Source organism: Haemaphysalis longicornis, unplaced genomic scaffold, assembly GCF_048455015.1.
Source record: "Haemaphysalis longicornis isolate Haplotype H1 unplaced genomic scaffold, Haemaphysalis longicornis Haplotype H1 scaffold_12, whole genome shotgun sequence".
In the NCBI taxonomy this organism is placed as follows: Eukaryota; Metazoa; Arthropoda; class Arachnida; order Ixodida; family Ixodidae; genus Haemaphysalis; species Haemaphysalis longicornis.
The window spans coordinates 119,646,467-119,657,634 of record NW_027526225.1 but is presented as its reverse complement, the minus strand read 5'-3'; the positions used below and the strand labels follow the sequence as shown (position 1 = coordinate 119,657,634).

The window sequence follows — 11,168 nt, the reverse complement described above, 5'->3', positions numbered from 1 at the left end:
CTTCAACCACACCATCCATTGCTCCAGTTTTAGTACGACAGATAGTGAGGGAAGATTGCTGGTCTTGAAATTTTCTCTTTCTGGTGCCCGCTTTAAAATCATTAACGTGTATGTTCCTGCACGCGTCACAGCTACAAACAACTTCTTTCGTTGCCTAGGGGTTTGTCGGGCGCTTCGACGCACGAACTGGCGGGGGCCCTGGGGCGAGCAGCGCACAAATGAAAAGCACGTGTCGCGCGGCGCCTTGAGACGCCGCGCATTTCGAACGCCTGCGCGCACCGGATCTCTTAACCACCCCCACATGCGATGGCCACCGACGGAGACAACTGGCTTTTCCTTCTTCCCCGGCCGTCAGCGTCAGGAGGAAGGGAAGATGAAGACAGAGAGACGCGGTCCGGGCGCAGGAGAGCTCGGCCCGTCGTCTTCGGGCTCCGCGCGAGGACTGTTTCTGAGTCGCCCGCCGGGCTGTAAATAAATGTACAGTTTTGTATCGGATGGCTGAGTCTGTCGGTTGAGGATACCCGGGGTCAGATCCTCAGCGCTGCTGCGGCTTGGAGGAGAAGCCCCGGGGAAAAGAACAACACGAAGATAACTGGCGCAGTCGACAGGATCTTCAACGACGACTCAGCCGGCCGGCGGGCGAGGCGAGACGGAGCCTCGACGGACGGAGCAGGCGGAGAAATCGCGGTCTGCTGAACGAGATCGGCACGAGCAGGGAGCTCGCCACCCGGGTGGAGAAGCGGCTTGACCGTCGCTCAACGGACGTCTCAACGGAGACCGAGGCAATCTCTGCGGCCTGCTGAGCAGCGGAGAAGCAGCTTGACCAGCGGTTAGTGGAGGCATCAGCAGCCCACTGAGCGAGGAGCGGCAGGAGCAGCGAGCTGTCGGCAGGCGAGAAATCAGCTGGCCATTGTTTGGCGGACACCTCGGCTGAAGGAGCCACGCATACATAGATACCCCATCTGCACCGGTGCGGCATCTCTACAGGCACAGGACTATGCAGGTCAGTGCCTCTCTTGATCCTGGGTGCGTGGCTCACCATGACATGTAGGGGGTGCTTCATGAGCAGCCCTGAGATAATGGGGGGTGGTTAGCCAGGCATGGGGAGATGGAGCTGAGTGTGAGTGCTGACGAGGAAGCAAGTGTCCGGATTAGGTCAGTCATGTCGTTCGCTGAGCAGAAGGCGCTATTGCTGGCGAAATTGAGAATCGCTGAGGCAGAGTTAGCAGCGGAACGTTCCAAGAGTGAACGCTTTAAGAGAGCTAACAATGTTTCTGCCTCTCCGATTGCTCAACGAGTAATGTTCAGCGCTGAGGGAGACAGTGGACTGGGGTGTTCCGGTACGCCGAAAGATGTGAGGGGTGGAACCTATTCACTGGGCGCGCGTAGTCCTCCTGTTTCGCGGGATCCGGCATGATCTGAGTCATTCGGGACAGGCGAAGAGAGGATAGTAGCGCGCGTTCCTTCGTGGGCGCTTAGATTTCCTGCAACCGGGGAGCAGGATAGTGAAGCATCCCGCGTAGAAAGCTTCACCGAAATGAAGATGGAGGTGAAGGAAGGTGTTACGCGCGAGGCTGCATTTGGAAATGACAGGCAGTCAGAGGTGAATGAGAGTGTGCGCATGCCCGTGATGAAGCTGATGGCAAGAGAGAAAGGCTCCGCTGCGTCGCATGTTAGTGTTCATGTTGCCGATGAGCCCCTCGCTACTCCTTGCGTCACACAATGGTGTGTGGTAGACAACGGCGCTTCGTGCGTGAACAGTGGTTCGGTAGCGGCCGAACACGAGGGTTCCCACAGAAAGGAGCGGAAGGACAATGAAGTTCTTAAATCAGCCGTTCTGAAGGGGCCTTGGCTGGCTTCAGGCGAGCGTGAGCCCGTTGTCGCAGCGTGCGGAGACGCAGAATATTCCGGGAGCGTGGCCGAGCGGCCAAGAGCTTTGCAGGATGCAGCAACCCGGGAATCGCGCGAGGAATCCGATGCAGTTGGTGTCGCGCACACTGCATCTTTTGTTTCTGGAAATCCACAAATGTCATGTCGCGAAAATGTGATCGCCATGGGGAGCTCCAACGAATTGAAAGAGGAAAGTGTAAATCAGTGTACGGCTGCTCATGTAATGCAGCCGCAGGCAGTGTCAGGTAGGACTGCAGGCGTAGCTCAACCGACAGTCAGTGTCAGCGGTAATGTGACCGCTAAGCAGCCCTCTGCTGCTTACGCTAACCAACGGTGCGTTGGGCAGCACGGCGCTCCGAGCTCAGGATTGGCTGAACTGGGGTGTTCGGACAAAGAAGGGAGGAAGTGTCAGCCAGCTTCACCGCAGTGCAGCGTGGCTGCAACGCAGGCCGGCGAGGCAGAAGCGGTTCCTTCTCGAGCGAGAAAGCGGGGAGGAGAGGGGCCCCTGTTACTGTTGTGCGACGGGGTGATCCGCATGGCAAGGGGGTTTTCAGACGACGACGGCCGGTGCGTACCACCTGCTAAAGGCCGCTCGCTCTGATTGAGCTAGATGAGGATTGTGCCTATTTTGTCATGGTGACCTGCAGCCAGGGTCAAGGGGCACTGGCCGTGCTGATTGTTGTGTCGTCAAACTGAAGGAACGATGGTGCACGTGCCCAAAAGTGTGTCTGGTGTGTGTTTCGTGTGTGAAACATTCCTGAAGTTATGTTTCACAGTGGTGGTAGAGGTGTCGGGCGCTTCGACGCACGAACTGGCGGGGGCCCTGGGGCGAGCAGCGCACAAATGAAAAGCACGTGTCGCGCGGCGCCTTGCGACGCCGCGCATTTCGAACGCCTGCGCGCACCGGATCTCTTAACCACCCCCACATGCGATGGCCACCGACGGAGACAACTGGCTTTTCCTTCTTCCCCGGCCGTCAGCGTCAGGAGGAAGGGAAGATGAAGACAGAGAGACGCGGTCCGGGCGCAGGAGAGCTCGGCCCGTCGTCTTCGAGCCCCGCGCGAGTCCTGTTTTTTAGTCGCCCGCCGGGCTGTAAATAAATGTGCAGTTTTTGTATCGGAGGCTGAGTTTGTCGGTTGAGGATACCCGGGGTCAGATCTTCAGCGCTACTGCTGCTTGGAGGAGAAGCCCCGGGGAAAAGAACATCGACGAAGATAACTGGGTTTATCTTTTGGAGCGCGTGCCCACAATTATTTGCGGAGATTTCAACTGCGTCTTTGATAGCATGCGTGATGTACGCCGGCCGGGTCAGGAACGACCGACGTGGAACGCACGCGAACTCGGGTTCCTAGTGCAAGACTTTCACCTGGAGGATGTATGGTTGCTCCATTGCGGGAATTATTTCTCTCCCACGTGGAAGCGCGATTCCTCAATGTCCCGACTAGACAGGTTTTATGTTTTATATAACTCCAGACCTAATCACCGCTGTGTCAAACATAGAAGTAAATCAGTTCCCTAGTGTGGCCGGTGTTACGAATCGGCCAGCGCCGCCGTACTTTCCCGCATCACTCCTCGGCTGTGCGGCGAAGCCACTGCGTGCGCCTTTCAGCCGTCAGGCGCCACCATGTCGGTGACTCATCATTCAAGTTTCGACAAGCCGGGCCAGACGCCTCGCTTCAAGGACACAGAGGCCCCGTCGATCGCAGCGGAGTCCTCCTCTCTCCTCTCTCCCGGACTCAACGTCCGCCGAGGCTATCGACTGCTCACGAACTCTGGAAAGAGCGTTGTGTGTGTCTGTGACGTTCGTGGCGTGTTGCCGCTTGTTGGCGTTTTGACCGTTACCGCTTTTGGGTATAAAAGAAGCCCCGCAAGCGCTATAATCCATTCCTGTTAGAGCAGCGAATCCATGCTGTCACTCTGCTCGAGTCCTGTATTGTAACCTCGCCCGTCGGGGGATTGTTCTTTGGATTCGGCTCACCCCTCGCTATGAAGTAAACAGTTACGTTAGCCTACGGCTTCTGGACTTCTTCACGGCTGCAACAGCGGCTGGCCGCTCGCATCATACACGCTACCACTCGTATGTCGGAGGCCACGGAGCTCGGGTCGGGTGCCCCCACTCGGTCGCAACACCAGTTACATTTCCGACCATTACCCAGTGCTCCTGTCCCTATTTACAGGTCACCGTAGACTTGATGGCGCCCGACACTGGAGGCTTGATACTAGAATACTGCAAGATGATGTTGCTTTATTGTCATTAAAACAGATATTTCTTCTTCTCTGCCGGTCGTAGTTAGCATACAACACTGGAACAGTTTAAAATCCATATGGAGGCAACTAGCTCAAACAGTTGGCCAACAAAAAAAGGTTCGTGACACAGCTGAGCTTAACAACACGCTCAAGCGTATCCGTATAGTTAGATATGATAAAGAACTAACGCCTTTAATGAGCGAATATCTTGGCATCCTTAGGGAGCGGTACAAACGCCAACTAAATGAAGCAATGCAACCATCTGCTTCCTACAATATTCATGGTCCTTGCCACGGTAGTTTAGAAATTCACAGATTTTTGGTGACGCGTGAAACTCCAGTGTGTGCGCTGCCCGGATAACACCATCTCCACAGAGCCATCAGCTGTAAAATCAGGGTTTCTTTCTTTCTTTCTTTTCTGAGGTCTTTGCAGGATATTCGCTCGAGGTAGATGAAAGTCACATGATAGAACAACTATGTACTGCTTCAAATTCCCTACCTTAGGTTCCACAAAGCATACACTCCCAAATACTGAAGGACGTAACCTGTTCCGAGCTCAGCAGTCCGGCCGTTCCGTTCGTTACGTTGTTACCGGGTTTACCGGGACCGGTCTGCGCCTGCGCGCACGGAAGGGCAAGGAGGAAGGGCGAAGAGGCGCGGACATGGCGAAGGCAGGCGCGCGGAACTAATCCCCCTACCGTGACGAATGCCCAAGTGCCCAGACGGGTCCCCGTAAACACGCTAGCTACGTACGCGACGGAACGGACGGACAGCTAAAACTAGAGAAATGAAAACCGGATCGGCGCCTGGTCCGGATGGTTTGCCAACAGAATTCTACAAGCGTTGCTGGCCAGAATTAGGCTCTTCCTTAGTGCAACTTATAAATTCAATCCTAGCAGATCAGCGGCTTCCAAACTCGTTTAAGAGAGGCCGTCTAATCTTCCTTTTGAAAGAAGGAAAAGTCCCCTCTCTACAGAGTCCTTACAGGCCAATAACCGTTTTGAATTCGGACTACAAGATTTTAACTTCCCTTTTGGTGTCCAAAATTAAAGCTCTTTGGCCGGACCTCCTCTCACTCCAACAGGTTGGCTTGGTCCCATACAGAAATATTTTTTCGGCACTTAACCTAACCCGAGACATACTAGCCTATACGCACCAAACTGGTATTGCTGGCCTGTGTGTCTCTTTAGACCAAAAACAGGCATTTCATAGGGTCAATCATTCATACCTGCTTGCCATATTCCTGGCATAAGGGTTTCCCCCTGAATTCGTTCAGCTTCTCCGAGAATTGTATGATAATTTATCCAGTGACCTGGTCATTAATTGTGTGGAACAGGGTGAAATTGCAATTCATAGAGGTGTCAGACAAGGATGCCCCTTGTCGCCGCTTGTTTTTGTCTTATGTCTAGACCCCTTCACCAGAAAACTCGTTGATAATCCCAAAATTAGGGGTCTCCCCCTGCCCGGACAAGGCTCGGTTAAAGTGTCTGCGTACGCAGATGACGTGACTATTTTTATCCGGGACACTGATAGCCTCACGGCTGTTTTAGGGGACTTCGAGTCTTATGCTCGACTTTCAGGTGCCGAGTTAAATGTCACAAAAAGTGCTGTCCTCCCTCTGGAAAACGATACATTCACCCCCATCCATAACTTAACAATAGTTTGATACCTGAAGATTCTCGGCGTCAAATTTACCGAAGAAGGTGTTTCTCCAGACATGTGGCCCGAGTTAGTTGATGATATTCAAAAGAATGTTGCTAGGGCTAGGTCTTTCAACCTCTCTTTTTCGGAGAGATCGTATCTGATTAAATGCGTTTTTTCTTGCTAAATTCTTTTTTGTCTCCAGGATTATGCTGCCTTCCAATCCTGTTACGCTCAAAGTGTCCCGCGATATTTTTTCTTTCTTTTGGGATGGAAGCACGGAGCGTTTAGCGAGGGATGCCCTGCACCTCCCACGCCGCTCTGGGGGTTATAGTCTCCCTTGCATCGACCTCATGAGCCAGTTGTTGGCCCTTAGAGTCGTCTCTTCACTTCTCAGTGACGTAGAAGCTCCGGGCAGACCTTTGATCCTATAGTTTCTCGGTCCTTCTAGACGGGTTCTTTGACTAACTCCGGCCAGAAACCTGCCCCCCCCCCCCCTAGTGCAGCTATCCCGTCAAGACTCTTCAAGTCCGTCATTACTTTAGCTAAGAAAATTCGTGCACTGGATGCTGATCTAGATTTTGTGAATGAGCAACCTGCCCGGCTGTGTGAAAAAATAGTTACTGCGAGATCGGGCAGACGTGTGGATCCACCAGATTTCCCCTGGTTACGGCTGACTTCAGGTAGGCTGCCAGAGGACGCCAAAAACATCCCTGCAGTGGCAAAAAGCGTGGCGAATTCTTCCCACAAAAGACAGATTATTTCGCTGGGGAGTAACACAGAACTCTCCTGTCCCAACTGCGGTCAACCAGAATTCATGGCTCACACTTTCTCAAGCTGCAGTGTTGCGCGTTGCTTTTGGCGCATCATACACCGTGCCGCTCCAAGTTTTGGGCTTGAACGGTATCAACTGAGAGAACAGTGCCTTGGCACACCCCTAGGCAAACTATTCGTCGTAATTGGCGATTATATACTATGGCGTAATCACTGCAGGGCTGTAGCACAGAATCGCAGGCTACGTATGCAGTGGCCCTTGCTTTCCTTTTTCAGACAACACCTCGTGACCTTTTTGGAAGGCGAGTTGGCCCTTTTGGGCGAGGAAGAGTTTCTGCGACATTGGTCTACCCGGTTTATTGAGGTTTCGAACAAAAGGGTTATTCAGACCTGTGTCCTTAGGGATTTTCGTTGTAACAAGTTATTTTGGTGTTAGAATTGTGTTAGTGCGGTAGAGTACCCGCTGTGACATATTACCAAACCTGTTCTGTATATTGCTGCATTCTTGAAGCGAATGTTTTTGTATCATTGTTTACCTCGCATGTTAATCTTTTGGTTGTAAGCAACTCTAAATTGTTTGTATGTTAATCTTTTGTCTACAATCAACTTGAAGCTGTTTATGCGTTTCTGTAAGTGTCTGTTACTTGCAGCCTTCGTGATCTATTAGTTTTGTAGCAACCGGCGCTGCACTTGTTTGTTTCTAGTTGTTACGTTGTATCATTGATACCAGGAATTTTTGATAATAAATTTATCCTTTCAAGACAGACAGACAGACAGACAGACAGACAGACAGACAGACCAAAATTTCTGGGTTTAAGTAGCCTAATAAAGACTATCGTCTTTAAAAAACTTGTCAATGCAAACGTGCCTCGTGCCACTCAATGGCTGGAGATCAGCACTGCCAGTTGGAAGTACCTCCTCTGTGCGCATAATATTGCTGTGTAAAAAGAATCCTGGTATGTGTGGTATGTGTGGGCCGAAAATCGCAGGTCACACACGCACACGTAGCAAATAGATTTTTTGGGTTCCCAGACACTTTGTCGATATATCGAACGCCGTTTTATCGAATGCCGTTCTATCGAGCCACCTACGTCCGTTTTATCGAAAGGGTGGTTTTTTGGCTTTCATTGTAATTTTCAGGGTTTATTTTGTTTAACAGGCCATCGCATTAACCTATTGTGCAGTTAGCTTCAATTCTACATGGTCTCTGGCGGGCATTACACACAAAAACCCGCCTATATATGTTGACACGTCTCTCCCGTGTTTTTGAACCCCTTTGATTTTTTTTTATTCTTTATTTTTTACGTCTCCATTGATTGCACTCAAGCATGTATGCCCCCCTTGTTTACATTACAGAATTTGCCAATATACAAGCAACCCTAATCTCGTGCGCAATATTCCTTGGATGCATATCGTTGTATTTAGGCTCGTGTTGCCACATATATCCCTTGCGCCATGGCTTATCATTACGTGATCCAAAGCCTTGCCCTCCCCCAATTTTTCGCCACGTGGTTTGCACGCGACTCCTACTCGGACCATGTGGTCACATTGTTTGCATCTGGAGAAATATAGTGCCAAGAACTTCGGAATGATTAGTGCTATGAATTGAACAGGGGCGTGTGTGTGTGAGAGGTGGGGGAGGGGTCAGGGCCAAACAGAAGTGCTGTAGTCCAGGAGAACTCGTCACAAGGGAACCCGTCACAGCCAACTCAAGTAGGACAAGTCGTCATGGGTCATCTCGCACTAGGGAAACTCGTAACCTAAGACAATTCTGTACAATTGCCCACCCCATAACAATTTACGTTTTTTGTTAATCATGCTAAAAAATACAGGATTTCGTATAATTCTCTACTTATGCATCAGTGCACTCTTACGCCCCTCCTTCGATTCACCAGTCTTGGAGGAACACGCCAGACCAGACAGCGCATTTCGTTGGGTTTTTTTTTTCTGCTTTGTTCAGCTAATCGCACGTGCCATATTAGATTTTGTTTGCGCGTTCTCAGTTTCTTCCGATTTTACATTTTTATTTCCAGGTAATCGGGTGACAACGCTGTAGTGAGTAGACCTTCACGATTTCTCTACATTTGGGGTTTACTATTTTGATCTTACTGTTTTTTTTATGCCTTATGATAAAAAAGGCAAAAGAATATGGGCTAAAAACCCCAGGTATGCTGGGGCGCAATGAGGGGGGAGAGATGAAAACGAACCATCCTGCAGTATGGTGACTAATTTTGTAACGAACTTTTTTCTCGTTAGTTCTAAGATAGGCATATCGAGAACAGTAGGACAAGGCTTGGTAACCTCTTAGCAACTGAACTCAGGGCCCATTAAGAATTAGGAAGTCAGAAATCGGGAGACTCTTGCTAGCGTTCCAGTTAGGTTTTTGACATTGGACACCAGCGCCAAGAAGTGTCTTACTTATGTACAACATGCGCGGCGAAATAATTAGGTTATCTGTCGACACGAAGTACGAAGCATGTAGAGGCATTCTAGTCTATACGCCACAATGCTGTGATATGCTTCGGATCAGAGGGACGGCTAGTACACAAGGAGATTCGTTATGGCAGTACCACCTGCGCAATGAACAGAACAAAAAAATTGTGAAGCCAAATTTCGCACATCCCAAAAAACAAAAAGCACGCAGGAAATAAAATACAACTAGTGCAAAGACTACACATTCTGGTTAAATAGGCTCGATATGGAGACAAGATTTGCAATTTTAAATAGCGAGGAGGAAAGTAAAAAAAAGTACTGCAAATTTTGTAACACGAGAAAGGGAAAAACACTTTCAATAAAACGGCTTTGATAAAACGTCCGTCGATAAAACGGCGTTCGATAAACTGTCCGGACCACCTTTTTTTATATTGTTTTTCTAACGCGACATCGCCATCTTCAAGGTCTGCATTTTGTTTTTCGTTGTTTGTTGTTGGAATTCATCAATTATTTATGCAGAACTGCGTATGTGCATATAAAGGAACGAACGCGCTTGGGGTGACGCTGTCTTTTGTGTTAGGAATTTAGTAAGTAAGTAAGTAATTTTATTTGCAAAGTCAGTGTGCCCACCCAGTGGCGTGCACGGCTAGGCAGAAAGGTAGAGACCCTTACGCAGGTGCGCCTGCTAGCCCGCCACTGAGTGGGTAGAGGGAGCGTAAAACGCGTTGAATAAATTAGACAAGGATTGGAAAGAAAAACAAACAAACGAAAAGAAGACGACAACAGAGACAAAAAGTGACAGCAGAGAGATTGTAGGGACATACACGAAACGCAGGAAGAGAACACGCCAGGACACACGGAGAATAATATAGACTTATAGTACATGGCGGGGCGTGGAGGAGACTAGGGGGCACTTGTCAGAAGGAGGCGTGCATACGAGCGACACAACTCTAGAGATTCCTCTCTGCCACGGGGCAGAGGCTTGCGCTGGCTTGCCGGTTTACAGGAGTTTGCCGTATATTTAAACTTTTTTTCCGGTTTTCTGAAACGCTGTTAAATACTCCGTAAATTGTTAAATACTTGACGGATACAGAAAAAGTCCGTTGAAGTATCCGTGTGCAGGCGTCGAACAGGCCACACACACGGCACTTATTCATATCTCCTAATCGGAACAGTACGGGATTTCCTGCACTGCAAACGGAGCCACAGAACCCGCCCTTTCAAGTGTTAAAAAAGCACGGTATTCGTAAAATCAGCATTTCCAAACTTTTTGTGTGCGAAAAAAGTAAAATTAGTCCGAGCCTGCCAGGATTCGAACCTGGAATCTTCTGATCCGTAGTCAGACGCGTTATCCGTTGCGCCACAGGCCCGCAACGAAGAGAAGGGCATACAGGCCTAGCGATATTCGGAAGTTTATAGCAATACGCTGAGCTCTCAAACGAAGTTTGACACTCAAAAAACTAGACTCCTGTGTACTGCCGCTATAAGTTCATTATTCGCCATATGTGAAGCATGTGTCGATGCTGAAACGTGTCGGATAAACATGACGTGAAGAACCATGCCGAAAGATGATTACCTCCACGAACAATTCCGTCAAGACAGAGTTGCAGCGGCTATTACAAAGTAACATGTGTGCTTATTTGACAAAGTTTTATAATGCCTCGTAAATACAGCGGGAATTGCTGGGGGTGTAGCTCAGATGGTAGAGCGCTCGCTTAGCATGCGAGAGGTACGGGGATCGATACCCCGCACCTCCACTTTTAGTATCAAGTGTTTTTTTTTTTTTTTTTAATTGCGTTGTGCAACACTGTAGTGATCAAAACATTAAACCAATGGTGTGATCAGTGCGCGCATTCCGCACACCAAATGGAACTTAATGTTGAAATGTGCTGTGTAGCTCGGACCAAGTAGAACTTACTGGGACAGGAGAAAGAAAAGACTTTATTTGGCCCGAAATGTTTGAGCGACCACCTGTTACGATGGAGTCGATGAATCTAGGCGAAGAGCTCAGTAAAAAAAAATTGTTTCGCGTTTGCTTTTTTTAAATCACTTTGCCTTTAACCAAAGTGGTTCAACAACCTAGCCCAAACCTTATTTGTTCGAAACTCCACGTAGGTGAAGGGACCTACAACTGAAATTTGTGGAGTTTTTAACCCCGGCCCGCATCGCATTAATTATTGTATG

The 11,168-nt window shown here is 49.4% G+C and overlaps 2 non-coding genes across 2 annotated transcripts; one reads left to right on the top strand and one right to left on the bottom strand.

The window, feature by feature from the left end:
* Positions 1 to 10,281: 10,281 nt before the first annotated feature.
* Positions 10,282 to 10,354, bottom strand: Trnar-acg (transfer RNA arginine (anticodon ACG)). The gene has a single exon. It is a non-coding gene; the product is annotated as a tRNA-Arg (tRNA).
* A 314-nt stretch (positions 10,355 to 10,668) lies between these two features.
* Trnaa-agc (transfer RNA alanine (anticodon AGC)) lies at positions 10,669 to 10,741 on the top strand. Its single transcript has one exon. It is a non-coding gene; the product is annotated as a tRNA-Ala (tRNA).
* Positions 10,742 to 11,168: the final 427 nt, after the last annotated feature.